Below are 22,999 nucleotides of genomic sequence, written 5' to 3'. Positions count from 1 at the left end.
AATTATGACTATTTTTGATCTAAAAAACATACTTGCATTATAAGGGCAACCCAGGAAACATTATAAAATAATAAAATAACCCCATGTCATGGGACCTTTAAGTTAACTGAACTATTAGAATGCCTGTCTTGCATTAAGATCTGGTTAAACAATAACTACTTACAACTGAATACAAAAAAAGACTGAAACCTTAATCATTGCTCCAGAACAAAAACTACCTCAAATCAAACAACACCTCCTTGGGCTCATCCGTCCAGTTAAGCCTTAGAAACCTTGGTGTTTTGTTCGACCAATCGATGGATCGTCATTCTAGACAGTTGGTCAGAAACTGTTTTTATCATTTGAGAAATATTTCTAAATTGAGAACATTGTTGTCCAAAGCTGACATCGAGACGATTATTTATGCCTTTATTTCTTCTTGTTTGGTTTATTGTAATTATCTTTTTACTTGTTTTAACAAATCTTCTCTGAGCCGTCTCCAAATGGTGCAAAACGCTGCAGCTAGGCTTTTAACAGAAACCAACAGAAGGACACGCATTACACCGGTTTTATCCACACCCCATTGGCTTCCAGTCAAACATAGAATTTATTATAACATTTTAGTTTTGACTTTAAGAGCACTACATGGACAGGCCCCCCAGTACATCACTGACCTGTTGACCTCCTACTCCTCCTCCCGCACTCTGCGGTCCTCAGGTAAAAAAAACCTCACGATGGTCCCTAAAACCCGATTTAAAACTTGGGAGACCTGTCCTTTCAGGCAGTTGCCCCCAAACTCTGGAATGCCCTGCCCCTGTCACTGCATAAAAAGAAGTTGATTGGGCTTTTATGTTTTGTTTTTAGCTCCGATAGTGTTATCTGTGTTTTATTGTTCTTTTATTTAAATTGTTGCACTTTGTAAAGCACTTTGTGATTTCTATCTGTGATAGGTGCTATATAAATAAAGTTTACTTACTTACCCCAGTTTTGTCGACCCTTTGTTTAACACTCATTATTGCCAGTAGGCCTGTGTGGAGATTTGTTGTGTTCAGTGTAATTAATGTGCTTGTCACAGACTAATTAGCTGTTCACTGTTAGCTGTGGGACTGGCAGGGTTGTGATAGCGGATGCTGTTCCATATGCTGAGATATAGCGGAGTGCGTCGGCCTCACAGTGAGCGTGGGAGGGCTGCCTATAGTGAATGCAGAACAGTGTGGGCAACAACAACATTGTAGCCCAGCCTAATTCTGCAACACTCAATACAGAGATGCTTAAAGAGTTCTTGATGCTAGTTAATTTTCTTTAGTTTTTACTGTGCTCCATATTTTAAAGATAGAAAAAGATGATTCCCTCCACCATGTCTTTGCTCTTCCTACGATTTTTCCTCTCACACTATATCTCTCAACCTGACATTTATAGACCAGGGCCTGAATTTCATTTTGGTAAGTGTGAGGGAATTCCCCCTTATTTAGTTTTTTTTTTTTTTTTTTTTTTTTTTTTTTTTGGAGGGAGGTGTGATATTTAGTCAACTAAAACTTAAACCAGTCAGATGACTAAATTATGAATAAAATTAAACGGCATTTTAGTCAAAAGACTGACTAAATCTAAATAAAAATGTGCAGTGATGACAGACCATTTAGGTCAAATAGGGGTGGGTTAAAATCTTATTTTGCTGTATTAATTTTTTTATGTGTGTCATTAAAAAATTACGACATGCAAATTACAGATGATTGGAGAAATACAATATAAGATACAAATGAAATAAACATTTCTTAAAATAAATTCAGTATCAAATTAAGAAATTGAATAAGCAAATGTAAAAATAAAACACTAGTCTTCACTGTATACATTACATATACATTGATGAATGAAAGCAACAAACTAACTGTACTAACTGGGGGACTCTTGTACAGGTACTGTTTGGTAAAACCACACCTGCCCCGCACCCACAATGCTTAACCACTCGGTATTCAACAGCAATACTATTCAAATTTCGTACTCGACCCGACCTGCTTAACATTTAGACCTTGATCCGATCCACCACACCTAAAATAAAATAAATTAAATCTACTACATCCATTATACAACAACTGATATGGGGGAGGGAGTTTTGAAGGGCTCCTGAGCAATCCGGGTATCAAAGAAAGATGCAAATAAATACATTTGAACTGCATAAATATACATGTGCATAATATAAATATTGAATTGATTTGACAATTTAAAAAAAAAAATAACCTTGGCAGTTTGATTCGCAGTATGCCCGTGCCTATTAGCACTCCTGATCAGCACCACAAATGACAATGTAAATATTTTTCCACCAGTTAATCAAATATTAGCAGGTTACCTACCTGCTCTATCAGCAGCTTCTCCTTCACCTGCCATGCTTAACTGCAACACATCAACACGTGAGAAACTGTGATGATGTCATCAACTTATTTATGTACTAACAGTTGATTGGACAGCTACTCGCATGTGAAACACATGCGGAGCAAATCCATCAACAGAAACGTACATTGGAGGAACTGTCTGTCTGTTTTACGCAATTCTTTTTTAACAAGGCATATTATAGATGCGTCATCAGATTTGAGATTAACTGTGGTGCAAGTGGATGGAGAACGGTACAGTTCGTTCGTTTGTTTGTTTTTTCAGAGAACCGTTACACCCCTTCTGTTTACAGTAAGTTAGTAGTAACTAGCTTTTTAGCAGAAGTACAATACATGTATTACAGGCTGTAAACTAGTGCCAAGAGCACAAAGTTGAAGCTATTTACTGGGCTCAAACTACCAACCTTCTGGCTGCTGGGATTTAGCTTTAGACACTGTGCTACATAAAACCAGTTGATTGAGATGCCAGAATGCCCAGATATTCTGCAAACCCTTTACAGTCCAGATTATTTGCTTGATGTAAAAGCAAATGCTGAGGTTATCTGGTTTCCAGACCTTAACTGTCAGTTTGACGGTGACCGCTCTTATTCCTCAAACTGGAGGGCCACTGGTCTTTAGAGTTTAGCTCAAACCCTGATCAAACTAACCTATCTGTATGTGTGACCCGTGTTGGCGAAATGAGCACATTTTCAAAAATGAGTTATTGTTATAACAAATATATATATATTCAAAAACCTTCAAAATGATGTATGATTTGTTGGAATCAGTCAAAACATGACTGTGCTACACCTGTTTTAATTTGATAGTCAGCAAAGTCAATTTTGAGAAAACTCGCATTCACGCTTTCTGAAGGTTCCATAAAAAAATCACCTAGCTACCATCCCTTATAATTTGTTCTCGACCGATATTGTTTTTTTTGATGGCCGATGCTGATATCTTAGAGAGCAGGGTGGTCGATGGCCGATATAAAGCCGAATTTTATATCACCCATTTTTCGATCATGTCTCCTGTGAAGCTGATCTTCTGTTCGCATTCACTCACTTCGCACGTACCGACCGTCACTCACAGTAACACGTTTATGCAGGCTACAAATGCACACTTCACAAGATATCACAGGTGGATTCGATTAAATATGCAAGGTTTGTGAAATTAAATGTTTATTATATTCAGAGATTTGTTTAAATGTAGATGCGCATTTGCTGAATGTTGAAGGTAAATTATAAAGTATTTTAGCCTGATTGTTTGCCTTTTCTGTTAAAAATAATATAAAAGCAACACTTTACTTTTTTGCATACCATTTATTTTCTTTGTTTACCAGTTCTGTCTAACAAAGTATTAGATGTCACTGACAGAGATCATAAGCTAAAGACGGAGAATGTGAGTAAGCGCACACACCAAGTCAAAACCAAATATCTATAGGAAAATATATATTAAACTTTTTTTTCCATGATAACCCTATTGTTTGATTAAAATGTATTTATTAATTTTCACAATTTATTTAAAATGGATTTTCTCCAACAGTTAACAAAACATTTATTTAAGACATAACAGATAATGTTTGTGTGAATACTCTCCAAGACCAATATTTTGAAATACTGTAATCTTTATATATCAGGATTCTGTGTTGTCTGAGGCGTGTTTGTGCGCACGCTTCGGCTCTGTCAGTCAACGCGAGTAAGATCGTTTTGTTTATATCAACATGAGTTTGAAAATCACAATCGAAAATGGCATTGAGAATTCGCCATGAATATGCAGTAGTAATGCTGCGCTTGAGAAGCGAGCAGAGAAAAAACTGCATTTTTCATGGACAAAGGAAAGGTACTCTCAGAAAACTCACAAATATGGATACTTTTAGATGTTTAATTGCTATTTGGATCACTAGCCGAGGGCTTAATGAGCTACTTTTTGTGAAAACTTCAAAGTCAACCAAGATTGACATGTTTCACTTGTTTTGCCTGTAGCTTGAAATTAGACTGTGCACATTCCGACTTCTTTTGCCAGCATGGGTCACATTTTTTTAGAGACCTTGATTAGCTTTCTCAGATGTCTTTTATTAGAGTTGGAGGAGCTAAACTCTGCAGTGGCCTTGAGGATCCCTGATATAGCACATCTTGGGTGACTCTTAGAATCATACATGCATTGCTTACCAAACAGCTTCAGTGACTTGTAAGCAGTGGTTAATTGCCTGATATATTTCATATCTGTACTGTTTAGCCAAGCTAGTTCACTCCCATATCCTTTCTTAGCTTTCAACTATGTTACATTCTGCAAAAGGCTGTTACACCCTTGCTAGCCTATCCAGTGATCCTGCAGCTTTCACTCGCTTATTAATCACGCAGCATGTCGGGATCTGTAATCTTGAAGTTTTGCACTCGCTAGTAACCCTGTAGTGTTTTGTATTTGGTTGTCAAGAGACATGGGTAACCACTTATCTTAGTAAAGTTCAATACAATTGAATTGTTTTTGTACTTTTGGGGTTCTTTGGTATTTGTGGAGACAATGGTAGATATTGTTATGTCTAGTAACCCTTTTGTAGCTCAGTACTTGTAACATTACTGCTTGCTGTAGCAGGTAACTTGAGCTGTGGTTGGTATGTTTCAGGCCTGTGGGATAGCCAAATTCAGCATTGGACTCTAAACTGAAGGATTGGATGTCCCTCTCTGCATATGAACTTGCATACGTGTAAGACTGCAGTTGGACAAGACACAAGCACAAGCTTGTGCAAAGTGTTTATCAGAGGACATCTTTATTTATAGTGCAAGGTTTGACAGTGTGAGTGCTTCACTCGCATTTACGACTAAAAATAGATACGAACTGTAAAACAAAAATATTTAGGTGAACAAGAGTGAATAAAATGCCTCAAATATCTTAAAAGCAGAAATGTACCGTAAATATATTTTACAGCAGTTATTTTTGGTTATTTCAATAAAGTACAGTATTTACTCAAGTTGCCAATTAAATCCTGTAAATAAAACCCAAGATTATGTTGTGATAGAATATCATTGAAAATTCTGTAAAGATCTTAACAGTATCTAAGTAATCTTAACAGTAAACTGTAATGCATTGATACAAATGCATTAGAATGAACACTATCTGAATATATTTACAAATGAACAGAACTAACAATGAACAACTGCATTTTTATTAACTAATGTTAACAAAGATTCATAAATAATAGGTTTGTAACTTAATTAAATACTGTGGTAGAACCTTCAGCAATTATCGTGATATGACAACTTTATACTATCACATGCCTAATATATATTCAGTTTAAAGTAGGTCTATAAATAATTGCATAATTAAATACAGTTTGAAGGAGAAATATTTAAAAAACCTTTTTGTGTTCTATTGAAATAAATAATTTTGCGTGGAATTGTCTTTTTATCCATTTATTAAGGTAAAAAACATTTTTTTTTGTTGATAAATAACATTTGCATCCCTAAAGTTTTTTAATACACTCCTAAATTGTTCGACTTGCAAGCACACGTGCTCTTTGGGGAAAAAACGAAGTGTCAAGGCCTGTAGTGCGCACTTCAGGGGGTTGTAGGTCAGCAGGGTCAGCCGTGAGGAAAACCTGCCTTAGATCCTCTTCTTTCATTTAGTCTTGAGATGGGCGTTCAAAAATAAGACCATTTACCTGATCTATCATAGGTACCATTGTAATTCCACACATACACAAGTACAGCCATAAGATTGTGAAGGCATTGCCTAAGTAAATTTTATAAAGTGCAAGAATTGGATTTTGTGTGTATCTGCAGTAAGGGCATTCGTGTGTTTTATGCCGCTAGTTCCATGTTTATGTGCAGCAGCATTTGGGACCAATGGCAGCACTTAACAACAGAAACAAACCAAATGACCAATAAAAATATTCTTTGCTTGGTTTGTTTATTTATTTATTGACTTATTTATTGTGACAGCTGGATGCAAAATGAAATGTTGTTTGTCAATAAGGTTATCAGAACATAAAAATAATACACTGATGTAAACATTATTTCTGAAATTCGATAATCCTGCTACTACTGCAGCACAAAATAATTACAGAGATGACCAAAAAAAGGCATAAACTACATTAAAAAAACAGGGTTTTAGACACCCCATGTATGAAGTGCAGATCAACAGTAAGTTTACTTTTTGTGATGTTTATTTTATTTTTTTACAGTTATGGTTACAAACTCGCTCTGCTTCCTTACTCATATTTTGATTGATGTGATTCATTGATGTGATTCAAAACACAAAATTAACAAAGATTTAATGACTGATAGCATTATTTTATTTTTCTCAGAATGTATGTAGATAATTCTTGTAATTCTAAATATATCTTGTAATACCATCTTGTATAATATCATTAATTATTTTCGCCACAATAGTTGTGTAGGGAAAAGATATTGTGACAGTCCTAACATTCAGTATTGGATATATACTGTATATATCCATCATTAGCCCCTAGAACAGGGATAGGCAACTCCGGTCCTGGAGGGCCACTGTCCTGCAGAGTTTAGCTCCAACCCTAATTAAACACACCTGAACAAGGCAATCAATGTTTTCAGGATTACTAGATAGATACAGGCAGGTGAGTTGTTATCAGGGCTGAAGCTAAACTCTGTAGGACAGTGGCCCTCCAGGACCGGAGTTGCCTATCCCTGCCCTAGAACATAAGCCAGATGTCCTGTAAAATGCCAGTCATCACTGTCAATGATGACCAGAGTCTTGGTTAAGAGTCATATACAGTCTGATATTAAAGACTTTTAATTTCACACAGTCTGCTGTAGGCTTTAGCCTAGATCTTATTGGGGTCATATACAAAATCAAACGATGGCAAAAGCACATATTGATGGCCGATACAGATATCGAGCAGGGTGGTCGATTGCTGATATAAAGCCAATATTATTATTTTTATATATATAAAATCATATATTTTTTTCAAATAAAGACAAGGTAACACTAATTGTGCATACAGCACACAGTGAAAACTATATGAACATGACACAGTGGGCAACTGGATATAGTCTTCATCTCCAGTGAAGCTGAGCTCTCCTGTTTACTTTGCACTAACCGACCATCACACACAGTAACATGTTCATGCAGGCTACAAATACACACTTCACAAGATCTCACAGCTGGATTTAATTAAATCTGAAATGTTTGTGAAAATAAATGTTTATCAGCTATTCAGAGATTTGTTTAAATGATATGATGTGTATTTGCTGAATGTTGACTGTAAATGAGAAAACATCATAGCCTAATTGTTTTCCTTTCTGTTACTAATAATATAAAAGTAAACGCTTTACTTTTTCGCGTACCATTTGCGGTCTAATAACGTATTCGATATGACTGTTAAACAGAGACTGTATGAAGATGAAGATATGAAGAGTACTGTGTGATCAGGTGCTGGTGTTCTCAGCACCGCTAATCAAAATAAAAGTCCTGCTTCTAAAACATCGGCCAATCAGAAAAACTATTATTTTATTTATTTTTTTAATTAATTAAATAATAAAAAAAAATATATATATATATATATATATATATATATATTGTCGGTCGACCCCTATTTATTTATTATTAACAGATTGTATTTATTTATTTATTTTTATTTATTTATTTATTTATTTATTTATTTATTTATTTACCTATTTACTATTTACTTATTTACCTTTAAATTTATTACAATTTAGTAAAATGAAGATTTGTATAGTACCACGCCTGGTTTGGGTGGTACAAGTGCTCCCTTAATGCCAAGCATGTCCTAGCTGCTATATCAAGGCAGCTAACAGCTCTACTTTCCACCTGCGGTCCTGTCAGTGACTGAGTGCTGTAATTACCTTAGCTGCTGTAGACGCACTCTCAGGCTCTGCTTAATGTGGGTCAGTCACTGCGTGGGCTTAGTGTCGGGCCGCTGTGGGCGCTAAGTGTGTGAGGCTAAAAGAGAGAAATCTCATCCCAGTGCTATTCGCCGAGTCATAGCATTTCACACATACCACAGGAGACACCAGGCTGAAAAGGTCCCTATTCCTAGTGAGTTAAAATCTCTCTCTCTCTCTCTCTCTCTCTCTCTCTCTCTCTCTCTCTCTCTCTCTCTCTCTCTCTCTCTCTCTCTCTCTCTCTCTCTCTCTCTCTCTCTCTCTCTCTCTCTCTCTCTCTCTCTCTCTCTCTCTCTCTCTCTCTCTCTCTCTATCTCTCTCTCTCTGTGTGTGTTTGTCTTCCTCTCTCTCTTATTCGGTCTCTTCCCACTTTCCCTCCTGCTGGGAAAGGTCTGCTTTGGCTTAAGTTGTGAATGACAGAGAAACTGTTGAGTGAATACTACCCACACAAGTGGTAACTGTTTCAGAGTCATCTGGCTCATTTTTAACACGGTTTCTATGGAAACCGTGTTCAACAGTAATCCTCTTGTGAATGATGGACAAACATGAGTTGTTCAGAACACACCTCTTTGATTACATATCATGATTTCACACCTCCTGAGAACAAGATTTTTTTAATACAATTTTTTTAGGTCATTAGATTGCTTGTAGGATATTTTGCCAAAATGCCTGATATGCCATGATGTTAGTTCTGGTGTCCTTTACAGAGGCCATATATGAAATCCATGCCCTGTTGCGTAACAATATCATATTCTGATTTGAAACCCCATAACATTTTCCTGAGATGTCGATTTCTAACAAACAATTAAAAAATTAGTCAGATTAAATGATAATTACAAAATATGATCATATTTCCATAAGAATGCTAAATCTGATCATTTTGTCATTTCTAAAAAACAAGTAGAGTGATTTGTCATGGTTACACCTCCAAACATTTAGTATCTGCAAAGCCCTGAATGTGCTCTTTACAGAACATCCAGACTTAAAACTGTGACATATTGTTGTCAGAGAAATTTGGAGAATTTCTTCGTCACGATTCTCCCATTTTTAAACCCGTGTGTTCAGAAGAGCAGAAAACAATATTATATATTTTAAACTGGGGAGTTAGTTTTGAGTTTTGAAGCTTGAAGTATGTTTTCATTGTAGAGTAACCTCTTATGTGTGTAAATATCAAGAACATTTTTAATTCTGCATTTCATGACTCCTTTACGGCTGTTGAGGAGAATGCTGTTAAATATTGAATAATATTGAACAAAACTTCCACTCTGCTTGAATAAAAAATTCACAGAGCTTTGTAGTCTGGTCCAGAATCCTGAAGCTGCCTATATACTGTTCAGCAACAAAGAGTATCCTGGGCAGAAGATATCTTCAATCAGATACTACAGTAGATCTGATGATTGTTAAATAATATTGAACAATATTGTGTGGTTGACACTAAAATGTCATAAAAATGCTAAAAACATTAAAATTCCGCAATTATTTTTGAACTGAAAGTAATGACCAGTGTCATCTTTAGATAATGTAAGATGATAGTTTCTTTGCAAGCTTTGCTTACAGCAAACTTAGCAAAGTAATGTTTTGGTGTAAGAAACCGTCTGACCGTTTAATTGGCAGCTAGTAGCTATAGAATGAATGTATTGCATAATTATAAGTAGTAACAAAGAGAGAAACTGATTATTTGATGAGAGAGAGAGAGAGAGGCGCAAACACTGACAGGTATGGTTTGGAGTGTTGCAAGAGTCCTAGATTGTGATATCATATCCTGTGTACTGTATTCATGGCAGTGTCTGAAATTTTGCATGCTCAACTTGGGTTGGGTTGAAAATATTGATTTCTCGATTTAAATTTTTATGAACTTTGGAATTTTGATTCCAATTTTTTTTTTTTTTTGCTGTTAATTTACTCGAAGATTAAATTTAAATTAAAATCTTTTTTCCTTCAGTAGAACTGTAAAGAATATTTTTTTAGCTGAAGCTACAGTCACTTTGAGAGTCAAAAAAACATATACAGACAAAACAAAATTAATACCTGTGGCTCCTGACATTACATTGAGGTAAATGTTTTGCCTGTATATGTTTTTGTTTTTTGTTTTGTTTTTTACTCTCAAAGTTGACTAACCATTGACTTACATTATATGAATCCCTAAGAACCACTGTTTCAGGTAAATAACTTCTTTACATTTCTACTAAAGAGGAAAAGTTTTCGGGTGAACTATCCCTTTAAATCCCAAGAATCCATAGTTTAGTCATTGCTATTTTCAGTTGATGTGTAAACAAAACTTCACTAAACATTATTTGGAGCGCACCTACCATCTGTCAAGTCACCTTTGTTTATATAGCACTTTTAACAATATAGATTGTTTCAAAGCAGCTTTACAGTGATAATAGGAAATTAAAGTATCAGATTGGTTTGGCTTTAAAGTAGCTCTAGAATAGTTATTGTCCAGCTAAAGTTAGTTTTGATTGATTCACTTCCGTCGCAAAGATCATTAGATATTAACTTAGGGCCGCTAACACGACACCGCTCTAACAGAAAACCCTTAACGTGATCCGGCCCACTCATTCATACAACAGTGCCTGGTGGCTCAAGAACGCAAATCTTGAAATGGGTTCCATGGTTATCTCTGTGCAATCTTCAACAAATCGCAATATGCTTTGTTACTTTTGTCTCAGCTTTCAAATTCTTTGAATTTTATGACGAAATTCAAACAATGAAAATCAGGCCCAAGCACGGGCACCACCACTACCCTGGTGGATTTAGAAAAACAGTTAAATCCGGTAAATATAGAATATGATTTGAAAGTGCCACATTTACTGCAACCAGCTGGTGCCACTATGATCTCAAACCACAATTGCCATATCCATGAGATCATTTAAATTTAGATAATTTCATGTCATATGATGTCATAGGTCAATTTCAAATAGGGCTGGGCGATATGGCCTAAAAAAAAAATCACCTACTGTAAACATACAGAGCTCTGTCAGCTGGTATTATTATTAAAGGTTAAAAATAACATCTCAAATTTATTTGAATGCGATTTTTATAATGACAACGTTATAATATGTTATGATATAGGTAAAAATATAATAAATATGTAATATAGTTATCATATTTAGCAAAATACTCCTCTCTACAGACAATTTTTTAAGTCCAACTAACGTGCTATGGAACATGGCTTTCCTGAGGTGAACGTAACGTTACGTGACTGAGCTGTTTATGGGCCTCTTTCCGCGGTTGAAAAACACTTGATCGATCGATTTTATTACATTTCGGTAAGTTGAACTGTATCTTTCAAATTACCTATTGATCATTCGTGTTTATTTATGTTAACTAAGTTAGTAGTAACAGATGATCGGTTCACGTGCCGCTTGAACTGAGATCTGTCTGCGATCTGTCACGTCACATTTACAAGTGCCAAAACTGTGTTTGTTTGAATTTTGTAATTAAATTGACAGAATCTGAGAGCTGAGAATTTGTTTTATATTAATAGTACCGTAACCTTCTCTGTCGGTGTCAAGTGTCCTCTTTGCTTTGCGATTTTCTCTGCGTGAGAAAATGGATGTGGGAGCGTGTGAAAAGTGACAACTGCGGCTGAGCAGTTGAGTCTGAACTACAACTGAGTCTCACGATGAATGCGTGAGAGTTTGCAGCTCTGCAGATTCAGTTTGCAAATGTTTTTGGCGGGTGTGCTTGTGCAGCCGCGGTCTTGTTCATTTGCCATGTTGTTTTTGTGTAGCTCTATGGCAAACGTAGCTACTGAGCGCGGGAGCCCAGAGGGAGCGTTGGCGGATATTATAGAGAAAACCAATTTTCATTCAAACATATTGACGTACACTACACATTTGAGTTAATAGATTTATCGCCCAGCCCTAATTATACGCTATACTGAAGAGGGGGAGAAAAAAAAAAAAAGATTTTTTGAAAATATAAATCGATTTTTTTTCCCAGCCCTAATTTCAAATACAAAAAGTATTTAAGGACTTTTGAATATTTTACTAACCTAATTATTAAACTAATTATATAAAACTATGCTGTCAGTGCGATACAAATAAAACGTTTGTATTTGATTTTATTGATTTATATCTACTGTAGATGTCACTAATCTGCCCATTTTTCACTAAAATATATGCATTAATTGTAAAATAATAAAATGTGTCTTTTTCTAATATTTGTAATTTATGTAGAAGTGGTGTATAATTTAGAGGTGAATTTTGCAATGCACAAAGGCACTTTCTTTTTTGTCATTCATTTTATCCCTCGCAATGGCAACATAATTCAAGATATCCAATATCCATTCAGCCCTGCAGCAAACAGTGATGTTGTCATCCAGCTAAGTTGATTTTTCATCCAGTAGTGTCAGTGCAGTCCAATCAGTAATATTGCTGAATATTAAGTGTCCCCAACTAAGCAAGCCAGAGACGACATTGGCAAGGAAGCCAAAATTCATTAGATGACAGAAATTGAGAAAAAAACAGCCTCAGTCAGTGGCCAGTTCTCCTCTGGCCAACAGATGAACACAGTGTGATTATGATTCAGGCAGCATCACAAGTCAGAAGTCAGATTGTGGATCGGTACCATTCAAAATATTTTATTCAGTTCCTTCTGCTTGAAGATCGGATTCATCACGCTGGTATGGAGACAAAGCTGGCCATAGGGTCTGTGCAGAGGACTTGTCTGGTTATTGTGGGGTTTCCTGAGGATCTGGCCTACGGCTGTCGTGGCGACGAGGTCTTCACATGGGATTGTTCTAGTTGGCACAGTCTGACATTCAGGGATGTGTTGTGGTCGTGTCTAGGTGCAGGTCCACCATCTGATCTGGATACGACCCAGAACTGGCTGACTACGGTAACCTCGGGATAAGGACTATATTAGCGTAGATGCCATTCTTCTTACGATGTAACAAGCACATCTGGTGTTAAAGTGTTCATGGCTCCTAATTTAGGCAGTTTAACAATCCTTAAATGGATTTGAATTATAGAAATGTGATAATGTGTTGTGTATGCCAAGCTTGTGAATCGAAATCGGATCAAATTGTGAAATGGGTGTCAATGCCCTGCCCTACTCAAAGCCTAATGTGACTGAAGGAAAGTAGTCCAGGATTGAGCAGCCCAGGGATTGCATTAAAGCTGCAGTTAACTGTTATTTTGATAATATAGTTATCTGGTAATTTTTTTTTGGTTAATTGAATTAAATTAACCAACCATTTGTGGAGGATGTGGAAAAACGATTTAGTAATTGTAGTAAAATTTGTAATTAACATAATTTTTGGAAATAATATATATATATTAGGGGTGTCACGATTCTCCAAATCCTCGATTCGATTACATTTTCGATTCTAAGGTCACAGTTCGATTCGATTCTCGGTTTTTACTCTTTTTTTTTTTTTTTTTTTTTTTTTTTTTTTTTTTAAAGCACAGGTTGCTATGCCATTTTTAGACCAAACTTTTATGCATAATATCTGACCTTTGTTCGCAATGTACCACACTACATTGTCAAATTTAAAACATTTATTAAGAACATAATGTAACAATACTTCTTCAGTCAACTGGAAACTTAAGCAAAATAACCTGCGATCTAGTTTCTCTTTTGTAACTGCAGTCTTCTTCACAGAAGATGACATTCAAGTTCACAACAAAACAAACAAACAAACAAACAAACAGTTTAACAGATAAATCTATGCGTCGCGCAGAGCCACGTCTTTAAAATTCTAACACTTTATTCTCTGAGTGTACACACACACACACACACACACCGGCGGCGCCATTCGCCGTCTCTGTCTGCGGCGCCCAGCAACGGCTCAGGACCTTGTTCAAAATGAATCCTGCCGCGCCAGAGAGCGCTATTCACATAGTTGTATATTACATTTATTATAAATTAATACATTTTATATAGGCTACATTTATTTGTCTCAAATCGTCGTTATGACTTTGCTGCAATATACATGTTTTACATTCATTTAAAGAAATCAGCTGGTTGAATGAAAATTGCTGATGTTATCGGATTTTCAGGATACATTCAGTTAACGGACGCTCTCTGAGATAAAGTGCAGACTTAGCAACGTTGTACAGTAGCCTCATAACATAGACATGATCTTAATTCCATAATGTCCTTAAACACAATATTGCAGGCCACATGAAAGTGCGCGTCCGGTGTAACGTTACGATACCTCGAGTTGTCATAGACGCGCCGCTGCGCTTCTCGTCCGGTGTGTGCGATACCTCGAGTTGTCATAGACGCGCCGCTGCGCTTCTCGTCCGGTGTGTGCGATACCTCGAGTTGTCATAGACGCGCCGCTGCGCTTCTCGTCCGGTGTGTGCGATACCTCGAGTTGTCAAAGACTGCGCTTCTCGTCCGGTGTGTGCGATACCTCGAGTTGTCATTGACGCGGCGCTTATCGTCGGGTGTGCGGCCCCCAGAGGAGGTTGACTCGCAGCATTTCAACACGCGTTTTTTTCTGCTTGACAAGCCGACCGAACGTGACATGGGGGCGTGGCAGCATCGACGATTCCATTTTTTAATTCGATGATCGAGATTGTGACTTAATTTCGATCGATTTCGATTTAAAATCGAAATCGTGACACCCTTAATATATATATATATTATATTATTATCTAATTATATATTATTATAATATATAATTATATATAATAACAAAATTTATATAATTATATATTATTATCAAAATAACAGTTAACTGCAGCTTTAATGCAATCCCTGGGCTGCTCAATCCTGTACTACTTTCCATCAGTCACATTAGGCTTTGAGTAAAGTTTTTCAGAAAAATATGGGTTTTGGAAACAAAGTATGTCATGAGGTTCTAAATTAAGACAAATATGTTTCTCATATCTATTTTAAAGTCAGTCCAAAAAGAAATAGAAAAACGGCAATACAAAAATAAATGTTCAATATCTTCAAGTGATGTGTTACAAACATAGGTTACAAAAAGTGCATTTATCACAAACAGTATGAATGTTTTTTAATGATTGATCCTAAAAACTTGCGGTGGTGATGACGTCATGTAACCCGCACCATACAGAAGGTTTCGAAGGTAACGTACCTTTGAATGTATTCTTAATATCATTATTGCTATTTTACAGTGAAAGAAATGTATTTGGTCTTGTATAATTATTTGTGCTCGCTTTTATGCGGATCAGGAAGCTTTTCGCGTCCAATTGAAAATACCTTACGGCACGCCCCATTCCTCACGGCACGCCCCATTCCTTACCGACCTCATGGCACGCCCATTGCTCCAGCCTGCAGTTACCTCTACTTGGATAATTTGAAACGCGCGCACACGCACACAATGCCATGCAATGTGCAGCAACGCATATTTTTTTTAAATATGAATAAAATACATAAAATATACATGATATTAGGGGGAGAATTACACAAATGATGAATCAAAATGAGCAAGAACATTAAAAGACTATAAGTCAATAGGCCTGCCTACAGTAGCCTACTATTTAACCTTAAAACTCACTTTAACTCCCACATGCTTAATGGTCTTCAAGGAAAACATGTTGAATGATTGCTGATTTCTGCAGCTACACCTTCTATTCTTTGTTTTCTAATTTCACAGAAATAATCTGTAAAATATTACTTAATATTTTATGTAAAATTACACATAACTCTGTAAAAATACAAAAAAAAGGCTTTTAAAAATACAGAAAATTGATGTAAAACCAAAATACAAGCAATTGCCTGTAAATTTAATAGTGGACCTTTAAATTACAGCAAATATCTGTAAAATAACAGACATTCACTGTATAATGACAAAACGGTAAAATTCTGTAAAAAAACGGTAAAAATACAGACAATTACGTGTAAAATTAAGATTTTTTTTTACAGTGTAGCTATTCTGTGTAAAACTGATGTGTATTATTATTTGTTGAGCGATTGAAGTTATAATTCGGATTTGTTGTCATTTCTAAGAATAATTGATCAAAACGTTTTATTTGTTCATGATAATTGTTAGTAGTCTCTACTAAGATTTTTGTGAGTTTGTTATCATAGGGTTATAGTTTTAAAATACATCAAGATGCCCCCAACTCTTTGTTTTCTCCAGTCATATTTTAGTTTTTGATTTGTCTAAATAAAGAGTGGGATGCAAGTCTTTTTCAAATCTGAGGTGTAAACGACCAGGCTAAAACAGTAAGGATTCATGACACTTTCATGACCTAGGCTATTATGCCTATTTTTTTTATGGCCCTTTTATGGCCCTCTTTTGGGTTGAGGATTTTGTGTTTGTGTCTTTAAATGCAAATGAGCTGCTGCTCCCCACCCCAATTTCTAGTAGAGGGGGGTGCATTTACACCTCATACTGTCCGCAAATCCTGCTTTGTATTAACCCTCATTTACGAAGCATTCTGACACAAGTATTTCGTTTTTTTTGGGTGCATTCTCTTCAAAAATAAAATGACTCCACTGCCTCTTCCGTTGCTCAGAAGCCAGGGATACATTAAGACTCTTATGATAATTGTTACAGACAACATTTTAATTGTTTCACATGTATCTGAGACATTCTCGCGTTAACAGTTGCTGCTCTAGTGAGGAGAAAAACATGGTGGACTGTGTGCAGTTCACTCTGGAGAGTCCATTACCAGTCGTGAGTGAGGCCTGTTCCATTGTACATTGCAATGGGTTGAAAACACGAACGATAGTTTTTAGAAACTGTTTCTGATTTATGGGGAATTAAAAAAAAAGGATTGAGTGGATTTTTACTATTATACGGTGGTTACACCCTTGTGGGTAACACTTTATTTTACAGTGTCCTTGTTGCACGTTGTAGTTACTGTAGTAATAACTATAAATGATCCATAATTACATGTTACTAACCCTGAACCAAACCCCAATCCTAACCCTATAGTAAGTACATGTTACAACTACGTTAAGAATTATTATTACACAGTACTTGTAAATAAAGTGTAATACAATTCTGAAAGTTGTGTTTTGCTTTGTAAGGTTGGCTCCAATCAGAGAAAGAATGTTTACCATCTGCTCTGCACTCATCTTGAAGTATTTTTAAGTTAAGAATTTTTTAATTTTCACCTATTGACTGAGTGCACCCAAACACTGCATCGCCTTCGTAACCGTCGGAGCTACGATAATGGCGATATGTTTTTTTTTCTCTACAACTAACACTACATGGAAAACAAAGAGAATGAATGGAGAGCAGCAGTTCTGCTGCTCATGACAAACGCTGCCAGTATGAAAGCACAATGGGCATGTGCAGCTTCTGCTCTGCTTATGCGTCCAGTGTGAAACAGGCGCGAGTCAAGCACTGAGGAAAATGTGTTTCACACATTAGGTTTAAGAAATGCATTATTCACTGCTGTATAGAGTGAGGTGACTGGCAGATGTTTTTTGTGCATTGTGTGCAGAAAGATTAATCGCTAATCGAATTCAGTGTCGATTAACTGTGTAAAAATGTTGTAGTTAACTCTAAGCCATATTCAGCCATACTCAATTTGAAGTCCATTGATGTAATACTGTACTTTGTGTGTCCTATTTAAAGCTGGATTATTTGGATTTTAAGCTTTTTAACATGGTTGAGGTCCTGTAGGGATAAATACAAATCATTTTTGCCATACATATCCTCATCCCGTATGATTATGTTACGTCCACTTCCTCCCTTTGCAGTCCCTTGAGAATGAGATGGTCGGAAGCGAGGGGAAACTCTTGGTCACAACTAAATGCTGATGGGGTGAAATGTCAGGCTTCATTTACATGGCTGTGTGGAATTTAAGCATACTTGAAAGCAGAATTACACCTCTTGGAAGTATAGAAAAGACAAGGGAACCTTGCCATTGTGTGTCACTGTTTTTGAAAGAGCTTAGATTCCCTCAGGTCACAACAGTATTTTTTTCCACAGTACTATCTGTGATTTGATACATTTAAATTACATGTTAATAATATAGAGTCAGATCAGAATAAAATGTCCATTATTATTCAAGGACTTAAAGGGATAATTCACCACGAAAAATTATATTCTCTCATTTACTCACCTCATATCTGTCACATTGTTAATGTGTTTTCTGTTGTTATCATGGACTTTTAGTTTGTTTTCCATCTTCAGTGTTTTCATCATCTCTGTCGTCATTTTCATTAGTTCATTTTCGTCACCTGTTTAGTTAATTAGTCATTGTTAATCATCATCTTCATCACCTGTCGTCACTCGTTGTCATCTGTGTATTTAAGTTCCTGTCTCTCACCCTTCAGTTGTCGGTCAATGTTTGCTTATGCTCGTGTTTGTTTATGTTACGTTGTATGGAGAGTGTTACCCTTGCCTGTACCAGTTTTGTTTAAGTTTTATTATAGTAAAAGTTTGAATTGGAGCTTTGTGCCTTTGCCTTTGTCTTCATCCGCACCATACCCGTGACAGATTGACCGACCAAAAACGCTATGGAGGCATTTCTGTTCAATCAGAATGGGAGTTCATTGGAGGAGTTTGTGGAAGTTTACCTACATCTTCATCAGGATGTTTACTGGGAGGAGGAGTTTTTGAAGCAACGGTTCTGGAGAGGACTTGATGATCCACTAGCCCAGATATTGCTGCTCAGGGACTTAGATAGACCTTTTATGGAGTTTATGGACAGAGCTCTTTGGGTTTGTGGTTCCTCCCTCACGGTAACACCAGCCGTTCCTCAGCCTGATCATCACGACGTTCCAGAGCCTGAGCCGCACGTCATGCCTGCCGCGCCTGCGCTTCGCGTCCGGCCTGCCCAGCCTGAGACGATTCACGCCTGTCCAGCCAAGCCTGCACTTCACGCCAGTCCAGCAGAGCCCGCCGATCCTGCGCCAGAGCCCGCCGATCCTGCGCCAGAGCCCTCATCGCTGCCCAGCACAGAGCCCTCATCGCTACCCAGCACAGAGCCCTCATCGCTGCCCAGCACAGAGCCCTCATCGCTGCCCAGCACAGAGCCCTCATCGCTGCCCAGCACAGAGCCCTCATCGCTGCCCAGCACAGAGCCCTCATCGCTGCCCAGCACAGAGCCCTCATCGCTGCCCAGCACAGAGCTTCCTGCACCGCTGGTCCCGTCCAGCCCAGAGCTTCCTGCACCGCTGGTCCCGTCCAGCCCAGAGCTTCCTGCACCGCTGGTCCCGTCCAGCCCAGAGCTTCCTGCACCGCTGGTCCCGTCCAGCCCAGAGCTTCCTGCACCGCTGGTCCCGTCCAGCCCAGAGCTTCCTGCACCGCTGGTCCCGTCCAGCCCAGAGCTTCCTGCACCGCTGGTCCCGTCCAGCCCAGAGCTTCCTGCACCGCTGGTCCCGTCCAGCCCAGAGCTTCCTGCACCGCTGGTCCCGTCCAGCCCAGAGCTTCCTGCACCGCTGGTCCCGTCCAGCCCAGAGCTTCCTGCACCGCTGGTCCCGTCCAGCACAGAGCTTCCTGCACCACTGGTCCCGTCCAGCCCAGAGCTTCCTGCACCGCTGGTCCCGTCCAGCCCAGAGCTTCCTGCACCGCTGGTCCCGTCCAGCCCAGAGCCTTCGCCGCTGGTCCCGTACAGCCCAGAGCCTTCGCCGCTGGTCCCGTCCAGCCCAGAGCCTTCGCCGCTGGTCCCGTCCAGCCCAGAGCCTTCACCGCTGGTCCCGGTCAGCTCAGAGCCCTCTTCGCCGCTGGTCCAGTCCAGTGCTGACCTCCCCAAGAAAATTTTGGGGGGGGGCAATAAGTCCTCTGAGGGGATCGTGGAGGCCCTTCCGACACGGTCGCCATGGCCGCCCGAAGGGTCCTCACCGCCATGGCCGCCCGAAGGGTCCTCACCGCCATGGCCGCCCGAAGGGTCCTCACCGCCATGGCCGCCCGAAGGGTCCTCACCGCCATGGCCGCCCGAAGGGTCCTCACCGCCGTGGCCGCCCGAAGGGTCCTCACCACCGTGGCCGCCCGAAGGGTCGTCTCCGCCGTGGCCGCCCGAAGGGTCCTCACCACCATGGACGCCTGAGGGTCCGTCTGCTCCGCCATGGCCACGCCCTCATCCTGCTCCGCCCTGCCCACCTGCACGTCCTGCTCCGCCCTGGAGGCTTCCTGCTCCAGATCGGCCACCTGTTCATCAGCCTCCAGGGCGCCCACCCTCCCACCCCTTTGGATGTTTTACGGCGCGAGGACGCGCCTGGGGGGAGGGGGGGGTTCTGTCACATTGTTAATGTGTTTTCTGTTGTTATCATGGACTTTTAGTTTGTTTTCCATCTTCAGTGTTTTCATCATCTCTGTCGTCATTTTCATTAGTTCATTTTCGTCACCTGTTTAGTTAATTAGTCATTGTTAATCATCATCTTCATCACCTGTCGTCACTCGTTGTCATCTGTGTATTTAAGTTCCTGTCTCTCACCCTTCAGTTGTCGGTCAATGTTTGCTTATGCTCGTGTTTGTTTATGTTACGTTGTATGGAGAGTGTTACCCTTGCCTGTACCAGTTTTGTTTAAGTTTTATTATAGTAAAAGTTTGAATTGGAGCTTTGTGCCTTTGCCTTTGTCTTCATCCGCACCATACCCGTGACAATATCGTTCCAAACCTGCACGGCTGTCTTCTGGTGGACACAAAATAATATATTTTCAAAAAATGTCTATTTGTTTTGTCTATACAATGAGAGTCAATTGTTATTTTAGAACAGTGGTTTGTATTAGCAGATAATATTATAAATATTATGGTACCTTGACAATTACATTTATTATTATTATTATTATTAGAGAGTATAATTATAATCACCATTAATAGGACACCTGCTGTTGTTGGGAGCTGACCAATTTGGTTAATTTCGTCTCGAAAGTAGTAACAGTACAATGCAGTTGTGAATAAGTTTCAGTCTGTAAGACACATGTAAGCGTGACTTGATGCGCACGTTGCAGAAAATGTGCATTCACAAATGCTGATCCAAATATTGAAAGCACTTTTGAACGTAATAATCTGACGTTCTATCCAGGGATGTTTCGCCCGTGCTGCGTGGGACAGGTGTTTCCTCTTACCTAAACATCCATCAATTAATCTTCAAGTGAGTTGCAGGGGAAACCAAAAGTTGCAGCCAAGTCCTTGATTTATTTATTTATTTTTTCACAGGGAAAGTGAATGGCTCTCCAACCAATTTTAGTTACTCAAAATCTGAAAAAATTGAGATACATTTGTCTTACATTTGATTGACAGTTGTAACAAATCTTTCTCTCTGTTGTATGTCCAAAACGTGTCATACGTGTAATTCAGTAGTGGGAAATTAGTTAAATCACCATCTTTGAGTTGTGCAGTGTTCAGTCCTAACCTCATTTTGAAACTCTCAGCACAGCCCAACAGGTCATCAATGTGTTTTCCATCACTTGAAAGTTACAGGTTCAGCTTGTTTAGGTAAACAGTGATGTCTGCAAGAAAAGCAAGATGTGTTTTACACCCCTTGTCTCTCACATTTCTCTCCCTGGCCAATGTCATAAAGAAAGTGAACTATCTTGGGGAGTACAGCCAGAAAGTGACCTAGCCATCTCACTGTGCAGAACGAGGTCTCTGTAGGCACCGTCCAATTTGTCCAACAATGCAATAAAACGGCGATGAATTACAGAGTGTGCTCGGATGAAGTCCAGTGTCCATACAGTGTCCATAACCTTCATCAGCTAACTTGCTGCATAGTGCTTGCTGGTGTGGATTTTTCACATTTTAGTAACAATACCCTTGTTTTTCTGTCATTGAAGGTGCACCATCAGTAGTGATGGAGACAACTGAGGATGCCAGTATGTCCATGTCTTTGCATGTTTCACTAAGTGCTATGAATGTCTTCACATACTCACACATCTCACCAAAATGCAAAGCTGAGCAATGCCTCTGATGTCTGTTGATTCATCCACAACCAAACTGAGTGCTGAAGCAGTGGCTAGCTTAGTTTTTAGTTGTTCTGTTAAGTTCTCAGAAGTTTCTGAAATTCAAGGTATAACTGTGTCATTACTAATTAATTACTAAGTAAACTTTTCATCCTGCGGATAATATTGCTTTTGTTGCTCAGAACCTTTAAAAACACATTGTGATTCCAGAAAACAGTTTTAACTAGTTCTCCAAGTTCTCTAGTTCACATATTCAGTTCAGCAATCACAATTTTTTCACGACTAGTTACTTTGAGAGATCTTTCCTAAGATCCAGGTGGATATGTTTTGTCAGAATTGCAAGGGTGGGATCTAAATGTCCTTTCACATTATAGGTTTTGATATGCCCAGTACTTTACAACAGAGCAAACAGAAAGGTTGCTCATCTTTCTCATTGACATCAAAACGATTCTTCCATTCTCTGAGCACTCTTCTACCATCGCTGCTGATGTTATGATTCTTCTTGTTTGCAAGTGTTACTTCACTGGTATTTTCCTCATTTAGTATTTCTCCTCTAAGTACAACTTTGTACATTTTGATCCCGAATTTAAAACTAATGGCTGCTGATGTCTGTTGAAATTCTACCAAAGCGTGCACTTGTAAGTGTTCGTTAACTGCGTAATTACGTCAGAGGTCTCAAAAATTATTTTATATATCGTTGATTTTACCATATCAATCCGAGCGCATGTCGAATGCATCATATATCATGATGTCATAATAAACTTTCTCCACTGACGTTCTAAGTTGTTCAAAGCTTTTCTAAGGATGTTGATTTTTAGAAGGAAGCTGTCTGACTCTGAGATGGTGAACGGGAACATGGTTTGTGTCATAGTAGCAACACATTATTAGCTGTTTGATAACATAGTCATGATACATTGACTTGTAGATGAGCTTGTATGAGTGAGTGGAGATGGGGCTCATTTGCATATTCATGATTCCACGTATTGTAAA

At 38.5% G+C, this 22,999-nt stretch overlaps 1 protein-coding gene across 8 annotated transcripts in view; it reads left to right on the top strand.

Moving 5' to 3' along the window:
• Positions 1-22,999, top strand: part of LOC306993670 (protein phosphatase 3 catalytic subunit alpha) — a 165,447-nt gene that overhangs the window by 37,124 nt on the left and 105,324 nt on the right. The gene's annotated exons all lie outside the window — the stretch shown is intronic.

This window comes from Phoxinus phoxinus (assembly GCF_949152265.1).
Source record: "Phoxinus phoxinus genome assembly, chromosome: 2".
Taxonomy (NCBI): Eukaryota; Metazoa; Chordata; class Actinopteri; order Cypriniformes; family Leuciscidae; genus Phoxinus; species Phoxinus phoxinus.
Note: the sequence above shows the minus strand (reverse complement) of the source record. Positions and strands in the feature narration are given on the sequence as shown.